We start from the raw sequence: 12,896 nt of genomic DNA, 5'->3' as shown, positions 1-12,896 counted from the left end.
AGTGGAAACTCATGAGGTAGATTTGTACTTGTGATGTCATAGCAATTTACGGCGACGGGTGTACGGCGAGCGCGCGCGGCGATATCGTAAATCTCGCGATTTTTTATGAAATCATATGTAGGCCTATATCCTTAATACGTTGTTTAAATATGGTTCTCGGTCAAGTTGTCCTTTAATATAAACACAATATTATAATAGTACAAACAAATAGTGTACTTACATTCACATGCAAAAAAAAAGTAAAAAAATGTTCAAGTAAAACGATTAGAACGATTTATCGCAGCTATACGCGAACGGATTTTTGTAGAAAGTAAATTGAAGAAAAGTTTATTGTCACATAGAACACATGACACAAAGAAAAAAATAAAAAGCAACAACATTACATTTTAGAAAAAATTGCTTACAACTTATTTTAAAGTATATTACGTTACTTTAATCGTATCTCACGATATCGGAGATTATTAACGATAAATCACAATTTCGTAACTCGTCCGTCTATATAAATTAATTCATTTTTATAAGAATATAGACAATTTTACGATTTATAAAATCAATAATCATTTCTTTTTTATATTACTTTATATATTTCATTTCATTAATAAATAGGCCTAGAATTTAATTAATTAATTAAAAAAATTAAAGATGTATTTGTCCCCCAAAAACCTGAAAAATAAATATTAATAAAATTATACTTTTAATAGACCATTTTGCAGTTATTTACCTTTGTAGAAAAAAAACCCAAAAAATAATCATTTCACTTATAAAAAGACAAAAGAAATGGTTAATTTTAACCAAAAACCATTGTTTAACAGACAATTTAGTTATTTTTGGCTTTAAATTACATTTTTTTCAGGAAAAATTTTTTTCTATTGATCCGATTTTTGGTAAAAGTGAATAACTTTTATGTGACATTAAAATGGCATATTCAACAACAAAATATTTTTTAGGGGGTCAATATATCTTTAGGCCTAAGTAAAATAATATTTTATGGTATATTCATATAGAGTAGTATTCATTGATTAATAACGTTCTTTCACCCCTGACTTAGTTAATTTAGCGTGACAATTGGCATTTTTAAACTTGCATGGGTGATATAAATAGCATATTGCGATGAACAATTCCTATTTTGTTCTACAGAAATGTAATGATTCTTTCATGTTTCGATACCCTTCGGTTATGGTTTTTCATTGGTAATATTTTTTAGAAGGTTCTTGTCGCACGTAACTAAAGTTTTTCATAGTACTTGCGCACGCTCAGATCGATTTGTACTTACGGAACTTGCGCATTGCATGTTGTCAAATAGCTTTTATGTTAACGTTTACGTGCTCGCGCGAATGCTCCCCCTACTATATTCATAGAAAATCAAGTTTGGGCCGCGCGCGTTACACTGTATACAGTATAAATTTAAAAAGAGAAGATAATATTAATTGAAAAATAACAATTACGTATGTTTTAAAAATGGCAGTGTTAATTTTGTTAATATTATAACAGCTTAAACGTACCGTAGGTAACAAAATAGTACAGCATCACCATACATGATAAAATCGTATTTAGCAACAATCAATATCTTATATCGTTCGCCCAACACACTAAGTTAGGTTGTATTAATAAATCAATTAAAACATGACAGTAAAAAGTTTGATGTACAGTTCAAACACTAATTGAATTATTAATTAACCTTTTTGTTGATTTAGCATAAGGTAATACGGTAAATTGTCGAACTTCTATGTTTCTTCTTTCAACCCTGAATTCGTTAATTTAGTGTGGTGATATCAATATCCTACTGAGTCGATACGTCTATAAGTCGATAGTTATGATTGTATAACCGCACTTTTCTATTCACGGCATCTGATTGATTAGTTATGGTATAGTTTTAAAATATATTACCTAATATTATGGAATAGTCTATGTTTAGATTGCGCATGTCTGAATTTAATCGATCTAATCGTTACGTAGACCTGGAATAGATGTACGAAGAAACATTTAAAGTATGTTTGGGAATAATTTTCTGGTATATCTTGAAGGCATTGATGATAATATGCTCGTTTCTTAGAGGGCTAAATAACGGTGAACTGTACTTGTGCATTCGCTTCGCTTCGAACGGATTTGTATGTGGTATTGTATACGAAACAAATATTTACTGGTGTTTTTATCAGGGCAAGGTTTAAAATACTATATTATATCTCTCGAATCTTTATATCTGTCTATAATTATTTGAATCATGCCCATCACATCAGTCAATATCTGTATAGTGTAGCTCTTATGTGCGCAATATAATCGTTTTTCTTTTCTTGCTATGTTTTAAATAAGTATATTTTTTATGTTTTTTATTTAAATAATATACAGAATAATGAATGTTATGAGTTGAATGATGACAATATTTTATAAGTTGAAAGATTGTTCTATTTAACGGAGGAGCCGTGTTAAATAGAATGAATGATATAATAATAATTTTTATTAAATGTTTCAGCTTCTTTTCTTTAAGAATTGTGTGCAAACGAGATTGTAGCAATTATGCGTTCGAAAACCAACCCGAGCGTTGTAGTTTACTTTAGAGCAAAAGGTGTTCTATATTTGTTTAATGGAGAGAATATTCTTATTCGCTGAAAACCTCATTGTCCTATGTAACTCAGTTCCAATGGATATTTTAATATTATATATCATATCATAGGAACGACAATTAAATTGTCTTTCCTATGACCAACTCCGTTTTCGGATCTAGAACACGATTACTTCAGAATAATCAACGAGACAATCATAAATTGATTTCTTCTTTTAACATCGATTGTGTCTCGTTGTTGTCTTGCCATAGACCATAAAAAATCCACATTCTTTAGGAAAATGCAATATAATTGAATTTTTGTTCTCAATTTCTTACGTCAGATATAAAACTTTATTGGCTTAATCTAAATTTACACTTTCACAGAACGGAAGACGTTTGTTAAATGATGTAAAATCAATTGTTACAACCGGTAATGTAGAAAACCTCCAGCTAGTAGAAACACTTTCAGCTTATCTAGTAAATAAATTTATTGTTATATAATAATATTTTATATAACAATAAATATGTTGTTAAATAAATAAATTAGGTAAATAAATTTATTTATTTAATTTATTTATTTAACAACATATTTATACAGGATAATACACAATCAAGTAGAAATAAACTTGTTTTGCATTGTGGTCCTGTCGACAAAAACGGATACAAATTTAAATTTTATACAATTACAATTAATAATAAAAGAAACACAAAATATAAACTGGAAGTTAAATGTTATGAAAAGAAATGAGATCTGTATCTAGCTTTAAAGGACATAATCGTGGGTGAATGTTTTATATCTGCTGGCAAGTCATTCCAAAATCAAACACCAGCTAATGTAGAAACGGTCAACAACTTAGTAACAAAAATTGCCTCCCAGCTTATGTAGTTACTATCGCCAGTATTATGTAGAAATGTTATATATTTTACAAAAATGTCTAAATAATGTGCAAATGCATCGATCTTTACTACCAGTCTTTCCACCTCTCGAAAGCAACCAACTTTCTAAAACTACCACACATCGTAAGCAACCATCTCTGTTAAGGAACCGCTTCTCATAATCGACCCCCGTCTCCCGTCACAACGACCTCAGGTAAGTGACCTCCTCTCTTAATGACCACATCTCTCGTAAGTGACGACCTCTTTTAAAGGCCCACCTTCTCTGTTAAGGGACCGCTTTTCATAATCGACCACTTCTCGTAAGTTATCATCTCCTCTCATAAGGGACCGCTTCCAAAACTTATTTTCTATGCTGGACGGTTTCCGCTTTCGTATACAAAAATTGTCTTTAATCGTTCTTATGAAAAATAGTTTTGATGTTATTGGTTACCCGCAATTGGCGGATAACCGCTTGTTATTGTCAAGATCTTTTTTTTTCTATCTTATTCTTCTTTCTTTCCACGATTTTTGTTGCAGCTCTATCTCTAATTCTTGTCAACATAAAATGGTATAACTTTGTCAGAGGATTGACCCCTAACTGAAATTTATATTTGATTAAAATAGCGTTTCACGCACAAATTAATTTAAAATCATTTTCGCATACATTTCAGGTCATTTTGAGCATTTCACATTTGTTTTCGTTTTCCGCACGCACTTTTTAAAAACCTTATTACGTGTTGTTATTGATTTTGTTCTTTTGAAGGAAATAAATGTTTATTTTGATTTGATTTGAAGGGTAAACAAATTTGCAATTGATTTTTGCTCATACCCTCTGTAGTAGATTTCATTCATTTTGATGAACATTAATTGCAAATTAACGACGCACGTGCACAAAAATGGGTAATGTAATGCAAATTTGGGCAAAAATATAAATGTATTTAATCGGTTATAGTCCCTCAGGATGACTGGTGAACCTCTCTTTTTTTTGTATTATGGAAGCTGATGAGTTTTAGATATCAATTCAATGTAAACTTTGTATCGACCGGATGTTCTGACGTCACCATATGGCCACTCGAATTTTTACAACATGATTTTTATTTTTTTGTAATAGTTGACCCAATTTAATAGAGGCCGTCGTGCGTATGCCTAAACAATTTTCTCTTAGGTTGTAATATGTGCTTTCTCAATCAATTCTCTTTAACATGCGTACACAAAAATTTAAATTGGTATTACGTCATCATATTAAACAACAATTAGGATAATAATAATTTCATTTTTACAGTATATTTCAATATGTTATAGCTCCTCGGAATAAAAAGTGACCCACATGATAAAAACTTATTAAGGAAGCTGTTGAATTGTAGATATGAATTCATATAAAATGTTGCCTATCGGATGTCATGACGTCATCATATGGCCAGTTGAATTAAAAAAGTATGATTTTCATCTCATTCATCGCGTTTAAAATAGCGCGCATTTCTTTTCTACATGTATACGATTATCTTCTAGTTTAATATGATCTGGTTCAGACAATAATCTTAAAATTTCTATCTTCATACGTCATTTTGATAAAAATTTGATTAGAAGATGGGTCTCATTTCATCTGTATGCTACCCTATATAACATATACAGTGTTTTCTTATGCTTTATGACACAGGTTAAATTCATCACTGTAAACATATTTACTTCATGTTATAGGATGGTATATTCATTTTCAGCGTTCATATTTTAACGTATGTGCATGTTGCGTTTGCGCGGATAACCCGAATGTTTGTTTTTACCACTGTATGTTTGTCTGTATAGCCTGTGGCCGTATTTATCATGCACATAGGCTAAGGGAAACACTTAAAATTAAATCTCCTATCTAAATTACATTTTAAGGGAAATACTTATTTTATTTTTATTTTATTTTATTCAGTCAGACCAACAGCGATAAATACCGCGACTAACAGGTTTGAAACATAAAACAACAATATCAAAAACGGTTAACAATAAAATACAGATATAAATATATATAAATATATAAACATGCCATAAACATTTTCAATTTAAAATGTATATTAATATTAATATTAATATTAAAACGGGTTATGCAGGCTGTTCAAGAAGTGAACACATAATCATCCTCTTAAAATAACCAAGCCTGTCATTAAAAATATCAATATGATTGCTATTTAGATTATTAAATGTATATGGTAGTCTATGAAAAATTCCCCTCTTAGTACAGTCGACACGGCTAAAAGGAATATGCAATAAATGTGTATTTCGTGTACGACCAGGGATATTTAAACTAAATAGTGAAATTAATGAACAGTCATATTTAGAATTTAAAATATTATATAAAAAACCATATCAGATATCGTTCGACGATTACTGACAGTATCAATGGAAAAGGCAAAATTAACACAGTTATAAGACAGGAATCGAACAAACTTCCGTTGAACAGTGTCGATTCGACGGGCCTGACATGGAGAAATTGAATTGAAAATTACGAACAATATTCAAGGTGAGGACGTATAATAGATTTGTATAAAGATAAAAGTGCCCTGCCGTCTTTCATAAACCTACAATTTCTCCATATCAAGCCCATCATTCTATTAGCTTTTGACAACACAAAAATTTAATTTACTGTCAATAAAAATACCTAAATCTTTATGTACATAAACCATCTCAAGATCATGTCCATTCAAATTACTTAAAGGTACTAGACCTACGTTGTTTTACCTAATTTAAGGTCACACACTACATTTTTATTTTAAAATAAATACTATATGGACCTATTGCGATATTTTTTTCTTCTTTAAACGGTTAAAATGTGAAAAATAAGTCGATTCTAATAATTTTAGCGGCCCGATATAAATTGCAACATGCATCGCGCGGATTGATATTTTCATATTGTGATGCACCCACTTTTACCGATCGCGTGAAGAATAAACAAATATACCAGGTCTTCCAATTTTTATTAACGGATTCTGCCAAAAAAAGAAAAGAAAATTCAGCAACGACAAAACGTCAGGCTAGGCATATAGCTAGCGTACGATGTTCGTACATTACCGTCCTTTATCAGCTAGGCCTACAAAACTAAGCCTAACTAAGCTAGGCCTTGAAACGTCTACTAGGGAACTTTCGACGCGAGCTACTTAGGTAATGCGGTGTTTTCCTCTTTTTATCATAATTAACCCTAGAACGCACATTTAAGACAAGAAATGACCTGGTTTAATGATTTTTAAGTCATATATATGCATTATTTTTCCAAAACGTCAAAAATTGCAGGTCTAATGTCTTTAAGTGAAATACTTCACTTGAAGGAAATGATTGGTGAATACGGACACTGTTTTCATATGAATCTCTACAAACTTGGCCATAGTGATCTATGACCCAAAATCCCACCTGAAAGGGCATGGTCAAAGGCTTTGTTCTCAAGCAACTAAACATTTCTGCATTTTTAGAGCCTATACAGGCCACACATTTTATCCGAATCTCTTCCTGATCCATCATCTAGGGTTATCATTTTGAAGTTGCAATGTCAATGTTCAGTGTCACAATCCACAAAAAGCAACAATTTGACATTGCTGTAAAATAAGTAAGTTTGAAAACAAAATATATAAAATCACACCGTCTATAGCAGGTGAACCAGGTTTTCAATCATTGAAAGTTAGATGAATATACTCGTTACACCAAATTCACATTAACTTGTTAGGCTTAGTTACATTACCCTTTTTTGTGTAGGAAAATTATAATCAAGACAGAGATATGCACTTTCTCTTTTATTGTCAGAATCTTCTTTATAATACTATAACTATATTATCAATAAGATCCATTGATTGACTTTAAATAACAAAAAAGTGTGTCCAATTTCATTACATTTTATATGAATAGATCTTAATATTACAGTTTTTATGATTAGGCTATCTATTATACTCGCGGTGTTACAAGAGAATGACATTTGAAAGAACAATTTTTAATGCATTTTTAATCACGTAACACTCACCATGAAATAATAAAAAAAAATTGTTCTGTTTAGTTTTCTAAATTGTTAGTTCAGGTTACGTAAGCTATATTACTAATGATCAGAACCTATACTATGAAAAAGAATTCACTATAGCTCAGCAATAAAATATTATTTACTTATGTATATTTAATTACTCAACTCAATGAATGTTGTTGTATCTACAATTGTAAAACACACCAGTACTTTCAACAACAAGGCCATATACATGGCTGCAGTCGCGTGCTCAAGTTAGTGTTTACCGACCAACCGACCGACCAACCGACCGACATAGTGAGCTGTAGAAACTGTGGTTTAAAAGACCATCCATACGGTAGTTTACAAACCATAGTTTGTCTTAAATCCATGATTTGTCTACAAACCATTATTTGTCTTTCGATAAATATACGAACCATATTTTTTCTTTTACAAACCATAGGTTGTCATTTATAAACAGTCTTTTTATTATTGAAAAAACATTGCTTGTCTTTTACAAACAAATACAGGCCAACACATAGGCCTACCGCCAACTCGTACTCAAATTTTGGCCCACTCGTACACATATTTCTGTAACCATCAGGGCGAGGTTAAGCTATGGAGAATATATTACAAATATTAATTATATTATATTGGAACGACCAGTTCGATTACATATCTCCCAATCATAATAAAAAAACCGATATCACAAAGACAATCCTATAGACTGAAAAAAATTAGAATAATAATGTTAATGTCATACAAAAAAAGCACAGACAGCTAGAAATGGTAACCGACCATTGAGGTGACCGAGCGTCGTTTGAAATATGTATTTGTCGTTTGGTTTTCTGTTGAAGATGGAGCATTTAATTGGTTAATTACGCATCACCAGCCGTTCGGTATTAGTTTTGATATCTAATAGTGATCATTGGTTTTATAACACACATTCTTGTCATTTGATTGCGAGATTGTGGCTGTGGGTAAATTTCGGTAATTCCCGTTTAATTTCGTTACTGTATATACTTATATGTTTATGAAATGAAACAATACAGATACAAACATTTATTTATTTAATGAATTATGTGTTTCGTGTAGTTTAAATTACATTAGGTTTTCGTGTTTTTCGTGTAGTTTAAATTAAATTAGGTTTCGTGTTTTTCGTGTAGTTTAAAGTACAGGTTTTCTTTATTTAATTTTTAGGACATAATTACACAATGCACAAATGACAATTGTTTACACGAATTTCCCCGTGGGCGAAACACAGTTACATGTAGTTGGTGTCGTGTTTCAAAGACTATTATTGATCGTATGCTGTTGTCTATTATTTTCTGGATTTGAAATAATATTATTAGGTGATCATTTAGAATAATGTTCACCTATTGTTATTGTATGAAATATTAGTTCTTCTTATTTCTCTCTGTACAATTTTTGTGTAACAATTATTTCAAAAAGTTAAATGTTAATGATAACCAAAATGTCACAATATCTTTTGAATAATTAAATTTAATCCTAATAAGCCTTTTAGTGTGATCGCTCATCCGTGACGTCATTATACGCCATTTATATTATATAGTATCAGTCGTAAAATATGATGTGCCCAAGGATATGATGATGTCACATCACTACCATATGTGGGCATATCACTACGGCATTTGGGCACATCACACTTTCTTTTGTCAAACTAGTTTGATAGCTTTAACAATTTAAAAACCTAACCTAAAAAGTTTTGATCAATGAATTAGGCCATTGCGTGTTTAAAAAAAAATACGCGCGATTCTTACGAAACGTAAAAATACAAATTTTGTACAAATCGCATTCTACTCACCATCCTTAGTACATTCACCTAATTTGAATCCATTCCCAAAATAATGCTATACGAGCAGGATAAAAAATGACAGAATGTGCACATTAATTGCATAAAAGTGCTGAAAATGGTAAAAAAATAAGGCATTTTAAAAATGAAAATAATTGTTTAGAAAGCACGATGACCCCTATTTTTTTAAACTTATTGCTGAAGCCATAGATATTTTTGTATGTGCTTGCTCAATTAATTATCTTTCCCATGTGTTTCCGCTATTTTCATTTGTATGACGTCATTACGCGTAAACACTTGAATAACGTTGGTCATGTAATTTCACCTACACCGTATATTATATCTTACAAGTCTTCAGAAGTAAAAGTGACTTTGATGATTATAATATTAATTCATATAAAAGTAAGCCTATCGGTTGTTGTGACGTTATCATATATGGCCAGTTGAAGTTAAAAAGTAATTGTTTTCATCTCTTTTGTCAAAGTTATACAAATTTCAAAGAGCGCGCACAGCAACGCTTCTACGTGCAATATTTTCTTATCTCTTCAAATTCTTATATTTATTTGCTTAATTCATTATCTTCCAAACTTGTCATCTTTAAGTTTATTTTGATAGCGTCATCATACCAAGAAAATTAGAACATGATGTGGGTCCTGTAATTTCACGTATGCTACACTGTATATAGATTCGTAGGATACTGTATTATATTCTATATGACACATAATAGGCACAACTCAACACTATAAGCATCAGTAAAATTATGAAAAGTGACGAATCAAATTCTAGTTATGTTTATTATTCTTCACAATCATTTTCTTTTTCAGGAGCTGGCATTAACTTTTGTTGTGTAGAAAACTAATAATGGTGATAATAATACCAATCATTGTTCTTCTCTTCTGTTGTACAACTCTGGCAAATGAAGGTAAAGTATTCTAACTTGTTTTGATTCAATTCAATTCAATTCAATTTAAGAAACATTTATTGACCATATTTAGCATAACATTAACAATGGTTGGCATATAATATATGTAGTCGAGAGACTACAAAAGGCCCGATGGGCCTGTCGCTGTAGTCCCTCTTTACATTATACAAGTATACATACAAATACAAATAATAATAATACAACACTTAAGCTAATCTTAATTAGCCGTTACGTACATTATATCAGTATAAAAAAAAAGAATACAGTATCTTAATTAATTAGGTAACCATCTGAGGTATACTTTAATAAAAGATATTCTTTAATGGACCTTTTTAAACTTTTGCCATGCTTATGCACCATGATGAATACATGTAGAATGAAAATTGAAGATAGACTTTGTTTCATTATTTAATGCTGACAGAATACGTAGTTAAAATGTTGTCCAGTTCAGTGTGCTATAGAGAATATTATAACGTGACGAGGCGACCATGTTTTAGTCTTCAGAAAATAACATTTGAATTTGTTTTAATTTAAACTGTTTTAATACTACATTGTATATACTTTTTCATATCTGACAGGGAACCTGGTTGTATGTGGAATAGACATCACCTTGTTTGGTGATTGTGCCATCTAAAGATATCTTTAGATATTTCAAAACACTAATATCTCTATTTTTTCTGGTGTTAAACGATTGTTATTGTGCACTTTTTTTAATGGGGATAGTTCAAATTATCCAGTAAAATCCTTATTCTTTTGTAAATAATGATCAGATGGCTATAAGGAACTTTCTTTTATTTTATGTATTTTTTTTATTCAACCTCAGAATGTTATTGTCGCGCTAAAAAAGTATCCAATGTATACCCACTAACTATTTTGTTCACCTTTTTGTTTTTATTTCTTGTTGAACGACCTAAACTAACTTCAAAAAAAGTTTTTAAAGCACAATTTGTCCACATTCTGTTTTTTTACCATGTTAAGCGAAAGTCATGTTTTTTTTCTAATTCGTCGTTAAATCAGTCGTATATTTAATGAACACCCATTATTATCTAAGGCCTTCTAACCGATAATTTGCGTATTTTGAAAATGTATATATTAGGTATATCAAGATTGTTCGTCTTTTTTACATAGGTTGTGGTACTGGTAATCATATTTACAGGTTTGTTTATCTGCCTGAGAATCTAGACAGTTTTAGCATTGACTGTGAAGTAGATTTCCACGCCGATCCTGATCACGTGCATTACATGTTTACGTCAGCGTTTACAGGAGGTGATTTTCTATACAAAATCGATGTAAAAAGAAAATCTGGAGGTCAATATGAATTTAAGAGTAAATGTGACTCTAATACAGCTCTACAGTTTGCAAAAGTGACAGTTGTGTCAAACACTATTACGATAACGTATGAAAATGGCATTTTTTATGTTAGCCATGCAGACGGATCTGGGGTAATAGCTCAGTCACCAATAGCAACAAACCTACCAAGATATTTTTGGTACGATGTGAATGTCAATCCGTCTGAGTGCAAATTAGGTAAGGAAATTCATAGCACATCATACATTTCCCAATATTTCAAGTCCAGCCAATCTAGTGATATCTAAATAAACCCATCACAAATTGCAATAATTGCAAAGAAAAATGTTCATTCTTTATTTGTTTAATAATATTTAATTAATCTCATCTACAAATATTTATGGAAAAAAAAAGACATTATGTTATAATGTTTTTTTCCCATAAATAATTTCGCTGTAGGTATTTATTTCCAAAATTGTAGTTTTACAATCGTATTTATAACACACCTGACGAATATATTCTTGTCATTTTTGATTTGTGATGTGATATTCAATAGACATCCTATTAAACTCTTACTTCAGAGTGCAATATACTTGTGTTACACGTGAGGCTAGGTTGTAGACTGCATGTTCGAAAATAGTGTAGTGTATCCCTGTCTATAATTCTCTACACTGCGTCCATTTGGATATCTGCCTTGACATAGCCTCTCGTTAAAAGTAGGTGTATTATAAAATAAATAAATAATATCAATGTTTTATAATCGTGTAATGGTATAAATAATTTCATGATATGAAAAATGACTGTTCTAGTTCAATATTAATGTATATTAAATGATCTTGATATCAATGTGTAGATTATTTATTTTTTACTAATACAAAAACAGAAAGAAAGAAAGAAAGAAAGAAAGAAAGAAAGAAAGAACGAAACAAAATAAAGAGGGAACAAAATAATGAAGAAACAAGGAAAGAACGAACAAAAAGAAAAAAGGAAAGATCGAAAATAATTTAGATAGATAAAAAATAAGGAACGAAGGAAACATGTTAATTTATTTTTAATTTAAACTATTTCCAGTTTTTTTCCATATATAAGTTTAGAATTTAAATGTGTCAATTTTTAATATTATTATGTAGATTTGGGGTCACAATGTTTATTAAACGGTTTTCCTCTTGGAGAGACGACGTGTACATTTGTAGAAGACGAATGCATTTGGGACAAACACTATGCTAGTTGTGGAGGATGCTCGCCGTACTCAGACGCAGACTGTGCGCATTTTGTTGCATTGAATTATGTTCCGACTACTACGTTTATCATTGGACCTTCAGAGGAACTTAGTACTACACTGCAGTTCACATCAAGCGAGAGTCCTACTCTGATGAACACAGAAGTAACAGAAGTGCACAGCATGGTTGATACTCAGACAGGAAATCTGGCAGGTATGAATGCTTTTATTTTTTTTTATTTCAACAATATTTTATGAGGGTGGTCCATCCAG

This window comes from Antedon bifida, chromosome 1, assembly GCF_963402885.1.
Source record: "Antedon bifida chromosome 1, ecAntBifi1.1, whole genome shotgun sequence".
Taxonomy (NCBI): domain Eukaryota; kingdom Metazoa; phylum Echinodermata; class Crinoidea; order Comatulida; family Antedonidae; genus Antedon; species Antedon bifida.
Note: the sequence above shows the minus strand (reverse complement) of the source record.